Genomic DNA, 12,930 nt, shown 5'->3' with positions numbered 1-12,930 from the left:
GCCGTTTAACCACTTTGATGACCCGGAGTTGACGTCGTTGATTCGCGAAACTCTACAACCGAGATACACACATGTAAGTCGTACTACCTTAAGACGTCATTGTATCAGGTTGTGGGAGTGTGCTAAAAAAGAGTTAATCGAGTCTTTTCATTCTTTAGAAGCCATGGTTAGTTTAACTACCGATGTTTGGTCGGCACCACACGGGTTGCCCGAATCATACATATGTGTCACCGTTCATTGGGTTGATCCGGTGACATGGCAATTGATGAAACGCACCATCGCTTTTGAAAACTTCCCGTTCCCACATACCGCCGAAAAATTGTTTGAATTACTTGATGAAGTTATAACGACTTACACCTTGAGAAATAAAATATTTTCGATTTCGTTTGACAACGCTTCAAACAATACTAAGGCGGCTGAAAAATTTATCATTAAATATTCACCACCTTGTTTCGGGGATTTTTTTCATGTCCGATGTGTTGCACATATCATCAACTTGGTTGTCCAAATAAGTCTTGACAATGAACACATTTGTGATGATTTAAAATACTTTAGACTTATGTTACAAGATGTCTTCAAAAGTGGTAAAAGAAGACATCTTGAATATAAGAACTATTGCAAGTCGGTTGAAAGAAAGTATTTGGGGCCGAATTGGGACGTTCCAACCCGTTGGAACTCAACTTGTCATATGTTAAAGTGTGCTTTTGCCCAACGCCAAACTTTACAAGCTTTTCATAACAATCTTGTTGAAGAACGCGAGGCCGATATGTTTCCGGAAAGTGTTTGGGTCCAAGTCGGTTATTTGTTGGAGTATCTTGATGTGTTCAAAAAGTCAACAACAAAATTATCGGGAGTCTATTACCCTACTAGTTGTTGGGTTTTGCAAGAATTGTACTATATGTCTTGTGTTTTTAAAAGCTTTGCGGAGAAGAACAAACTCTTCGAAAATATTGTTGCGGTGATGAAAGAAAAGTTCATAAAATATTTTGAAATCATACCGCCGGTCTTTACTTGTGCCGCCGCATTAAACCCCTATTGGAATGTTAATGGGGTTGAAACAATGATTGAGGAAATATTCGACAACTTAGGTATGCACGAGATTGACCCGAAGTTGTCGACGGAAGCGAAGGACAAGTTCAACAAAAACCTTCAAGACCTTTATGACCATTATTTTCAAATGTATGGTCCAAGCACGAGATCGTCTTTTGTGAAAAAAACAACTGGTAGGCCGTGCAATGACCCACTTATAAACTTGATGAATGGGATTCGTGAATCGGCATCTAAGAGGCAAAGAGGAAACACACAAAGTAGCGAACTTGGTCGATATAGTGGAGCAAACTATGTTGAGGGCGCAACGGTCGACGAAATTCGCAATATTGATTTGTTGGCTTGGTGGAAAGGTAAACAAAACGAATTTCCCATTCTATCCGCCATGGCTCGTGATTTGCTTGCCGTACAAGCCTCAACAGTTTCTTCCGAATCGGTTTTTTCTCTTAGTGGGAGGGTGTTATCTATGCGAAGAACAAAACTAACTCCCGAGTCTCTAGAGGTTTGCATTTGCCTAAATGACCATTTGGATGCGGTGGATCGTGTACAACACAAGGCGAACTTTGAAGACGAAATACCAATAGAGCGTCATATTCATGATGAGGAGGCGGAGGACGGGGTTTCTTCCGATAACGAAGACGAGGGTGAAGACGAGAATGAAGACGAAGAAGAGTTGTAATTATTTGTTTTGGTAAAATTATTTGTAACTTGTTCAACTAATATTTAGTTTTGATTTGTTTTATTATAATTACTTTTGTTACTCATGATTAATTGTTTGTTACTTTTTTAATAACGACGAAAATTTTATTCACCTAAAAAATAACTATTACAAACATTATTAAAACATAAACGATACTAAACATAACAACTAAAACATAAAAAACAAAGTCCGTCGTTTTAATCCGGGAATACTTATTTTTGGGTTGTAGAGCCGTACGACTCTCCCACTTCCGTTTTTTTAGCTTCCATTCTTCTTTTCTCTCGACAATACTTATTCGTATGTTTTCGTAATGTCGAGTTGGACGCTGCTTTAAGAAACTTCGAGCAATATTTGCAACGTGCCAACTCATGTGAGTCGGTCATGAGACACAAATCGTAATGAACCCAAACATCGGGGCATCTTGTTGTTTCGATCACCATAACAACGTCATCATTGGTTGCCATTTGTTGTCGGTTTAAGGTTAATTGTGGTTTGGAGTGTGTTTTATAGTTTTGGGAGTGGTTTAACAAGTACACAAACAAACCTTGCTATTTATAGAAATAAGATAACCTATTTATAGTTAAAAAACCGGTTCCAACGGTCAAAAACGGCTATATAGCCGTTGGAACCGGTTCCTAACGGCTATAATGTTTAAATTTTAAAAAAAACCGGTGGAACCGGTTTTTACGTAAAAACCGGTTCCGGTTCCAACCTACCCGGTTCCTAAAAGTTTGCATTTCTGGGCATCAGTTCGGGTCGGGAACCGAACCGGTTCCTGACTGGAACCGGTTTCATTTTCTACCGGTGTGAAAAAAACCGGTTCCGAACCGGTTCGGGTTTTCAAGGTGAACCCGATTTGTGCACCTCTAGGTTTAAGAGAAAGGGTTTTGTCAAGCCAAACCCCGTTTACAAAAGACAATTGTGGCCCGTCGTTTGGGCTACCGTCGACTAAAGTCTCAGACACAAGCCGCGAATAAAGAGAGTTGACGTCGTCGATGGTATTTGTTGTAACATCCCGTAACCGCAGCGGAAACGTACACGGGATGCAACAGACACATCTGATATCAACAGCATTGCTTATAAGGAAAACACCACTACATTAATTTATAACATATTACATTGTTGCGAGTTTCGTTACTGTCTAGGTGTTACACACATATTTTACCGATAAGACATTAATAAATTCATTACAAAACATAGAGCAGCAAGCTTCCAACAGGTAGCACAGATAGTTAAGCACATATCAATCATTCCAACTTGGGCATACCTAGAAAACATGTAAAGAAAACGGGTCAACTACGAATAGTTGGTGAGTTTCACTAATTTAAATAAACACTGACAAATCATTTTAATAGTCATTTATTAGCAATATAATCATGCTGGGAACTATGTTACCCCAGAACATTTCCATTAACTTTCTGGGAACTATGTTACCCCAGAACAATAATAACCCCTGGGAACTATGTTACCCCAGAACAATAAATACCCCTGGGAACTATGTTACCCCAGAACAATAATAACCCCTGGGAACTATGTTACCCCAGAACAATAATAACCCCTGGGAACTATGTTACCCCAGAACAATATTAACCCCTGGGAACTATGTTACCCCAGAACAATAATAACCCCTGGGAACTATGTTACCCCAGAACAATAATAACCCCTGGGAACTATGTTACCCCAGAACAATAATAACCCCTGGGAACTATGTTACCCCAGAACAATAATAACCCCTGGGAACTATGTTACCCCAGAACAATAATAACCCCTGGGAACTATGTTACCCCAGAACAATAATAACCCCTGGGAACTATGTTACCCCAGAACAATAACACATGATAAACATTTTATATATTCTGTGCATCAGACCATATATATATAAATATACAAGTATTTCCATACGATCGGTATGTACTTAAATACTTTAAATAAGACATGTTTTCCGCCCCGGGAAAATATAATTGAAACAATTCATTAAAAGGGGCTCGTGAAAACTCACCTTTTTGTGAGTCGGTGGGTAATATAATGAACAGCTACGTGCCTGGATCTGTAATATAATATCTAGTCGTTACTATATAATTCCCATAACTTAAATACGTATCAATCGGTACATCTGGGAACATTGTTAACCCAGTACTGTACTCGACTCGGGGACAACGTTAACCCCGTGACACTTCTAAGGACTCAGATTGTAACATTGCTTAGAGTTTGACAGTCAAAATTATCATTTTTATGTTTTCTTCGATTCGCGTGCCTAGCACGGTTATCCGTTTTTAGGTTTCAAAAATGAGTTTGGGCCACACCCGACCCAAAATGGTGTTTGGATGCTATTTTAGTTAAAGTGGTGAAATTAGAGCTCGGTTTGACACCCCGTTTGGCCGCGGGGCCCGTTTCCGTCATTTAGGTGCCGGAAACAGTAAATTCGGGTAAAATTACCCAAATCATTCGAATTATTTTCGGATGATTTATTTTTACTTAATTTACTTAGATTTAAGAAAATAGTCCATTTTTAAAGTTTTCGTGTACCAGTCAGCTCGCTTATGCGAACTTTGCCGGTTTACACGTTTTAAGCTTTAAATATTTGTTTTTACGTTCTTTTTAGCACAAATAATTACCCGATTAGTCTCGGGTCTTGAAATTTTGCACAAAACTTATTTTGACAGAAAGAAAATTTTACAAAATTTTTCCAGATTTATTTTCCTAAATTTACATTTATTTATCTATTTTTTTAAATCTTATTAAAACACTAAATATGTCAAAAATACTAAAAGACTTTAGAAAAATCCCAAATTTTTCTGGGATGATCCTTGCCATCCTCATAACTCCCTGGAATTTTTCCAGAACTTAAAACTCAATTTTCAACCCATTTTCACCCAAAACCGAGCTAGAAAGCCCTAGAACTCGTTTCACCGAAAAGCCTACTTAGACTTTTCCAACTGAGCTAAAATTTTGTGGGTGACTTTTATATGTTATAAAAAGCTTATCTTAAATTTTCCAGAATTTTTCATCATGTTTAGCTATTTTTCACTATTTTTGGCCAAAACCGAGCATTAAATTCACCAAATATTCATCTTTTATCCAAAAATTGCCAAAAATTCACAGATCTCATATTTTCATGTGTAGATCATCTCTGTGAAATTTCGTGACCCAACTCTAAGCACACAACAATCTGTCCATTTTACACATAACACACGAAAACCGAACTATCTTGTGTTTTCTAGCGTTAGATCGCAAAGATCTCGGTTTCTAGCCTTTGCTAGCCGCTAGATACAACACTTACAAGCACACTAACACTATACCAAGCAAACTATACCAACAATCAAACCATTTCTTTCATAGTGTCGGTTTTTAAGTAAAAACAAAGGTTTTAACCGTAAAAATCCGTTCTCGACTCTTTTTACTCATTTCTTGGACCAAGATCCCTTGTATAACATGTATACATCTCTTGATCATGCAAGAGTCGGTTTCATCTCGGGTTTTCACCCATCTTTCACTTGGAAATCCATTTTAACAAGATTTTAACCGTAAAATTTTATTCTAAACACTTTTAACTCATTACTTGGATCAAGATCCTTTGTATAACTTGTATACATCCCTTGATCATACAAGAACCGGTTCCATCTCGGGTTTTCACCCATATTTCACTTGGAACCTCTTGTTCTTGCAAAACAACTCAAAATAAAGAAATCAACACCAAAGATCATGTATTATAACATGTTTATACCTTGTGTTCTTGATTAGAATGGATGGATTTGATGAATACTTGAAAGAGTTAGAGATTTGAGAGAGTTTATGAGTGAAATGTGTTGTAAAAAAAAAGAAAAGAATGGAATTGTGTGTGTGTATACATGGCCGGCCAAAGAGGTGGGGTGGGAGGGCCCCACAAGTTCAATATTAGCCACACATTTGGATTACACAATCCGGATAATGTTGTGGATAATCTGGTTCAGTTCGTTTCTCGTTTAAACTCGTAATTCGGCTTAAAACGAGCCTAAAATGTTCGTTTTTTGGGTTAAAATAAAATTTACATAAAACTGATTTAAAAACTTTAAAAACTTAACCCATGACATTAAAACATCATATTATTAATAATTACGCATCTTTTTCGGCTTGATTGATCGTCTCTTGCTTGGTTTGGTGTTAAAGGTTTCGTTTAGCGTACCGACGTACCATTAAATCGAAATCCTTTTTCTGTGCTATAATTCACCTATCCCGAAGCATTAATACTTCGTAAACATCACTAAACATTATATACTTCGTCTATAATGTAATTCCCGATTCGTTCGGGTTTCAATAATCGTTCATTGGTTAATTGTAATTCCAATACGATTCACTATATAATCGAGTATGATTCGTACTATGAATCATATATACTCGTATAAACGTACTATAACTCATATAATCAGTATTAAATAACACGTAAATAGTATATTCCGGCTAGGGTATACCTGGATTTGCCGGAATCGTTACATTCTCCCCCCGTTATAAAAATTTCGTCCTCGAAATTTTACGCGACAACTACTTCCTTTTGAGGAAACAGGTGGGGGTATTTCTTCCGAAATTCATCCTTTCGTTCCCAAGTAAATTCTGGGCCTCGTTGCGAATTCCATCTAACCTTGACCAACGAGATCTTATTGTGTCTAAGTTGCTTGATCTTACCGTCCACTATTTCAATGGGCTCCTCTACGAAGTTGAGCTTATCATTTATTTGAACACCCTCTAAGGGTAACACCGATGTCTCATTCGCCAAACATCTTTTCAAATTTGACACATGAAACACGTTATGAACTGCACTTAGTTCCTCAGGCAGTTCTAATCGGTAAGCTACCGGACCGATTTTCGCAGTAATAATGAATGGTCCAATATATCTAGGGGCCAACTTCCCCGCCTTTCCAAATCTGACCACTCCTTTCCAGGGTGATACTTTCAGATATACTTTTTCACCCTTCTCAAATGACAACGGTTTCCGACGGGTATCGGCATAACTCTTCTGCCGATCCCGCGCGGCTTTCAGGTTGTTCTTAATTTCAAGAATCTTGTTGGTCGTCTCCTGGACCAGATCCGATCTAATGACATGCGGGTCCCCCACTTCAGACCAGCAAAGTGGTGATCGGCACTTCCGCCCATACAATGCTTCATAAGGTGCTGCCTTTATACTGCTATGGTAACTGTTATTATAGGAAAATTCAACGAGTGGGAGATGTTGATCCCAATTTCCCTTAAAGTCCAGTACGCAGGCACGAAGCAAATCCTCCAAAGTTTGAATGGTCCTCTCAGACTGACCATCGGTCTGAGGGTGGTAAGCTGTGCTTAGGTCAATACGTGTTCCCAACGCTCCTTGGACAGCTTGCCAAAGTTTGGAGGTGAAATGGCTATCCCTATCGGAGATGATCGAGATGGGGATGCCATGACGAGACACTATTTCATTTATATAAATTTGCGCAAGTCTCTCGGTGTTATAATTATTTCTAATTGGAATAAAATGTGCCGATTTGGTTAATCGATCCACGATTACCCAAATTGCATCATGACCTCGGGGCGTCTTGGGGAGATGCGTCACAAAATCCATTGTGATTTGCTCCCATTTCCATTCGGGAATCTCCGGTTGTTGTAACATCCCCGAGGGTTTCTGGTGTTCCGCCTTAACCCTCGCACACGTCGTACACTTGCCGACGTAGGTGGCTATATCCTTTTTCATACCCGGCCACCAGTAAAATTCTTTCACATCCTTGTACATTTTATCTGATCCCGGATGTATGGAATATTTCGATTTATGCGCTTCATCCATGATCAAATCACGAAGGTCATGGAGGGTCGGAATCCAAATCCGACTTTTGAAATAGAGAATTTCGTCCACACGCTGTTCGAAATTCTTCTCATTCCCGTAAAGTCCTTCTTTATCCAATTGGTCCTCTTTCGACGCCTCGCGTTGAGCGACTCGAATCAAATCCGAAAGGCTCGATTGGACTACCATTCCCAACGCTCGCACGTGTAGTGGCTTAACTCGATCTTTCCTACTCAAGGCATCGGCTACAACGTTAGCCTTGCCGGGGTGATATCGGATGTCACAGTCATAGTCACTTAGTAACTCGACCCACCTTCGTTGTCTCATATTCAGTTCTTTCTGATCGAATATGTGCTGCAAACTTTTATGATCAGTGAAGATGGTGCACTTTGTACCGTAGAGGTAGTGTCTCCAGATTTTAAGTGCAAAGATGACTGCTCCCAGTTCCAAGTCATGAGTAGTGTAGTTTTTCTCATGAACTTTCAACTGTCGAGACGCATAGGCTATGACCTTTTTATTTTGCATCAACACGCATCCTAACCCTTTACGGGATGCGTCACAATATACAACAAATCCATCGTCTCCGTCGGGGAGACTTAAGATTGGTGCTTGGCACAATCTTTGTTTTAGTGTTTGAAACGCCGTTTCCTGCTCTTCACCCCATTCATACTTCCGATCCTTTTGAGTCAGGAGGGTTAAACGTTGGGCGATGCTGGAAAAGTTCTCTATAAATCGACGATAGTATCCAGCTAAGCCTAAGAATTGGCGGATTTCCTTTGGAGATTTGGGCGCTTGCCAATTCTTAATTGCTTCAACCTTACTCGGATCAACGTGTATTCCTTGGTGGTTTATAACGTGACCGAGGAATTGCACCTCTTGTAACCAGAAGTTACACTTGGAGAATTTTGCAAATAACTTCTCCTGATCCAGGAGCTCTAAAACTAACTTGAAGTGTTGCTCGTGCTCTTCTTTACTCTTTGAGTAAATCAAAATATCGTCAATAAATACAATGACGAATTTGTCAAGATAGGGTTTACAGACTCGGTTCATGAGATCCATGAACACCGCTGGCGCATTTGTTAGTCCAAAAGGCATAACTAAAAATTCATAGTGGCCGTAGCGAGTCCGAAACGCGGTTTTTGGGATATCCTCCTCCTGAATTTTAACTTGGTGGTATCCCGATCTAAGATCAATCTTTGAGAAATAGCTCGCACCTTGTAGTTGGTCGAACAAATCATCGATCCGGGGAAGAGGATACCTATTTTTGATGGTTAACTTGTTCAATTCCCTGTAGTCAATGCACATTCGAAGGCTTCCGTCCTTCTTTTTCACAAATAGTACAGGTGCACCCCACGGGGAATAGCTGGAACGAATAAATCCCTTATCCAACAATTCCTGCAACTGGTTGGATAATTCTTGCATCTCGGACGGTGCAAGTCTATAAGGGGCCTTAGCAACAGGGCCAGCTTGTGGTAACAGATCGATTCTGAATTCGACCTGTCGGGTTGGCGGTAATCCAGGAAGTTCCTCTGGAAAAACTTGTGGAAATTCGCGTACCACAGGAATATCGTCCACCCGTTTTTCCTCAGAATCAGCGGCCGTCAGGCTCGCTAGATACGCCACACATCCCTGACGTATATATTTCAACACCTTGAGGTGGGATATAAATGGTATCATGGTGCCGGATTTTTCTCCCTGCACTAATACCTCCTCGTCATCCGACACCCGGATCTTGACGGTTTTCTTTTCACAGTTTATTTCTACCCTATTACGTGCCAACCAATCCATTCCCACTATCACGTCAAAACTACCCAATTCTACCGGTAACAAGTCAATCAGGAAGGATTGTTCGCTCAGAATAAAAGGGCAATTCCGAACTATCCGATTAACTATTATGGTTTTACCGTTAGCGACTTCTACGTTGTAAGGTTCTATGGTTTCACCAATAGGAAGGTTTGCTATCGAAAGGAATCTAACGGAGACAAAACTTCTATCGGCGCCTGTATCAAATAATACAGAAGCGTAATGACCAGAGACGAGGAAGGTACCTGTCACTACGCTGGGGTCCTGGCGCGCCTCGTTCGCTCCCATCACAAATGCTCGGCCTCGCGCCGGATTGGACGACGATGGTTGACCCGCGAGTTGTCTCCCGTTTCCTCCCTGATTCAGTTTCGGGCAGTTCCTTTTGAAGTGATCCGTGCTGCCGCATTCGTAGCAAGCATGGCTAGTGGTCACCATCTGGTTTCCTTGCGGGTTCTGCTGTCGGGCTGGTTGAGTTCTAAATGGTTGCGCCCGAATAGGTTGTGGTTGTCGGTTCAGGTTGTTCAGATTTGTCTTACAATTTGGTGCGTAGTGTCCAACCCTGCCACACCGGTGGCACACCACCTCTTTGCACACGCCACTATGGTGGTAACCACATTTCCCGCACCTAGGAAACGTTCCCTTCTGCGGTTCTTGCCTTCCGCCCGAACTAGTCATGGCATAGCTCTGGGCAGCGGGCCTAGCTCGTTTGCTTTGCTGCTTTTCTTGGATTCTATGATCATGCGTACCCCGTTTTCCCCCAGCGGATTCTCCTGTCACCTTTAGTGATCCGCTCCGCAAGAAATCATACGTGACTATGCCAGCCTGTGTCACTGCACTTTCATACGTCCGGTGTCCCCCCGCTTTGACTATACTCCTCACTACTGGAGTAAGTCCCCAAATATAACGTTCCACCCTATTCGTCTCCGGGGTGACCAACCACGGTACTAATCGTGACAGTTCATTGAACCGATTGGTATAACCCAAGTGCTCCGCCCCCTTCATCTCCAGATTCCACAACTCATTTTCCAGTTTCTGCAATTCATTCTTTGGACAGAAATGTTCCAACACAAGAGCCTTAAGCTCCGTCCAGGTCATGTGGTTTGTCGCCACCTGACCTCGAGTCTGTACTATGGTGTTCCACCATGTCAAGGCATGGTCGGTGAATGTACAGGTGGCGTACTTAACGATACAATCCTCGGGACAGTTGCTAATATTCACCACTGATTCTATTTTCTCTATCCATTTAACTAACCCATTCGGTCCTTCAGACCCGCTAAACTCTAATGGCTTGCACAACATGAAATCCTTGATCGAACATCCCCTGGATGCACGAATTGGTTCCGTACGGTTTGTCTCTACCGTAGGTATAGGGCCATTGCTGTCAGTAACGACCACCCTAGGCGGTGCGTCATTACTCGGAATAGTGTTATCATTCCTTGGAGGATTAGCATTTTGTTCCCCGTCATTATTTATGGGCGTTTGATTGCTCGGAGGGGTTGGATTGGTCGAGTTATTAATACTGGCGGCGATGCGCGATATTATATCCGGTATCGCCGCCTCCAACTGTTGAGCAATCAAACGGCTCACATCTACTTCCGATATTTTCGTGGATCGTTTCGGTGCCATTCTACACAATCATCAAAGAAATATATATAATCAATACCATCTCAAAACATAAAACACAATACATATTTCATTCATTAGTAAACATTGATTCATATTACACAAACATCAGTTTACATACTTTCAGTCAACATTACATAACTAGTTTTATTACAAGGGCCCTATGTCGGTATCATCTCGACATAACCCGTAAAGGGGTCAGTGCTTGAATGATACCCAAAAGTATCTATAGTGATATGCCCTACAAGAGACCCACCCTAGGGACCAGTGGTTGTACTATAACTAAACAAGATTCACTCCGTGTTAGTATCACCACTAACTACTTACACGGAGTATCAAAAAGCGGTTCAAAATTCTACCATCTAACACATCTACACCCGGTGGTAAACCAACCCCACCAACACCGCCACCAGCACCACCAACGCCGCCACCATAACCCGGATTCGGGTTTCCATCTGGCCGATCAACCAGTGGGAGTATGAGCACTCCCTCTTTAACTGGTCAATAGCATACTGGTGATCCAGTATGCAGTCCCCGAGGTACGTCCGCCTCTGTACCCCCACGACCAGGGCGGCAGAGTGCTCGTTCACCTGTTCGGTGAGCACACGTAGCCAGGCCGCCAAGTCCCGCTCCTGCCTTGGAAGACCCCACACAGGTAGGGTCGCAGGCTCGGGTTGGGGGCGGGAAGACTCGCCCCGGTGGTATGTGGATCTGGGTGGGGTAACGGTGGGCGGGACATACGGGGCACTGATCCGCGCCGTGAGGCGGGGACTGTGTCTGGGGGGAATCGGGGCGGTCTGTGGTTCGGGCGGGGTAGGAGACCTGGTAACCCTAGCAGGGGAGGGTAAACTAGCACTCCTAGCTGGGGTGGTCTGTCTAGAAGTACTATGACTAGCCTCCGAAGGCTCGGAGCTGGGTGCTACACTTGGGCTTCTAGAGGCCCCGGAACTGACCTCTTCCGGGTCCTCTTCCGTCGACACACTAGGTGTTCTTGCCATTTTTACCTGCACACAAGTTAACAAACATATAGTCCCTTTTCATAGTGTAATTCATAATCAAATTAACATGCACTTACTTATACAATTTTACCACATAATAATATTATCATATATTTACACATATGTTGCCAATTTTACCTATTTAAATTCCCCGTGACTTCCCCTGAATTCCCTCGTGCAGACAAGTCTGTTATTATGTTCCGGACCATAATAGCCCACTTGTCCATCCAAGTTCATCCCGATCTCGTCACAATATATTATTAGTTGATATTCAGATCCTATAATACTTGAGCTACTGGTTATATTTTAGGTATCTCTTTCAGACATCCTAATTCTTTATAACCAATGGCTCTGATACCAAGTTCTGTAACACCCCGTAACCGCAGCGGAAACGTACACGGGATGCAACAGACACATCTGATATCAACAGCATTGCTTATAAGGAAAACACCACTACATTAATTTATAACATATTACATTGTTGCGAGTTTCGTTACTGTCTAGGTGTTACACACATATTTTACCGATAAGACATTAATAAATTCATTACAAAACATAGAGCAGCAAGCTTCCAACAGGTAGCACAGATAGTTAAGCACATATCAATCATTCCAACTTGGGCATACCTAGAAAACATGTAAAGAAAACGGGTCAACTACGAATAGTTGGTGAGTTTCACTAATTTAAATAAACACTAACAAATCATTTTAATAGTCATTTATTAGCAATATAATCATGCTGGGAACTATGTTACCCCAGAACATTTCCATTAACTTTCTGGGAACTATGTTACCCCAGAACAATAATAACCCCTGGGAACTATGTTACCCCAGAACAATAAATACCCCTGGGAACTATGTTACCCCAGAACAATAATAACCCCTGGGAACTATGTTACCCCAGAACAATAATAACCCCTGGGAACTATGTTACCCCAGAACAATAATAACCCCTGGGAACTATGTTACCCCAGA

Source organism: Bidens hawaiensis, unplaced genomic scaffold (assembly GCF_021521415.1).
Source record: "Bidens hawaiensis isolate Kalapana, Puna unplaced genomic scaffold, B.hawaiensis_p1.1 tig00054746_1, whole genome shotgun sequence".
NCBI lineage: Eukaryota > Viridiplantae > Streptophyta > Magnoliopsida > Asterales > Asteraceae > Bidens > Bidens hawaiensis.
Note: the sequence above shows the minus strand (reverse complement) of the source record.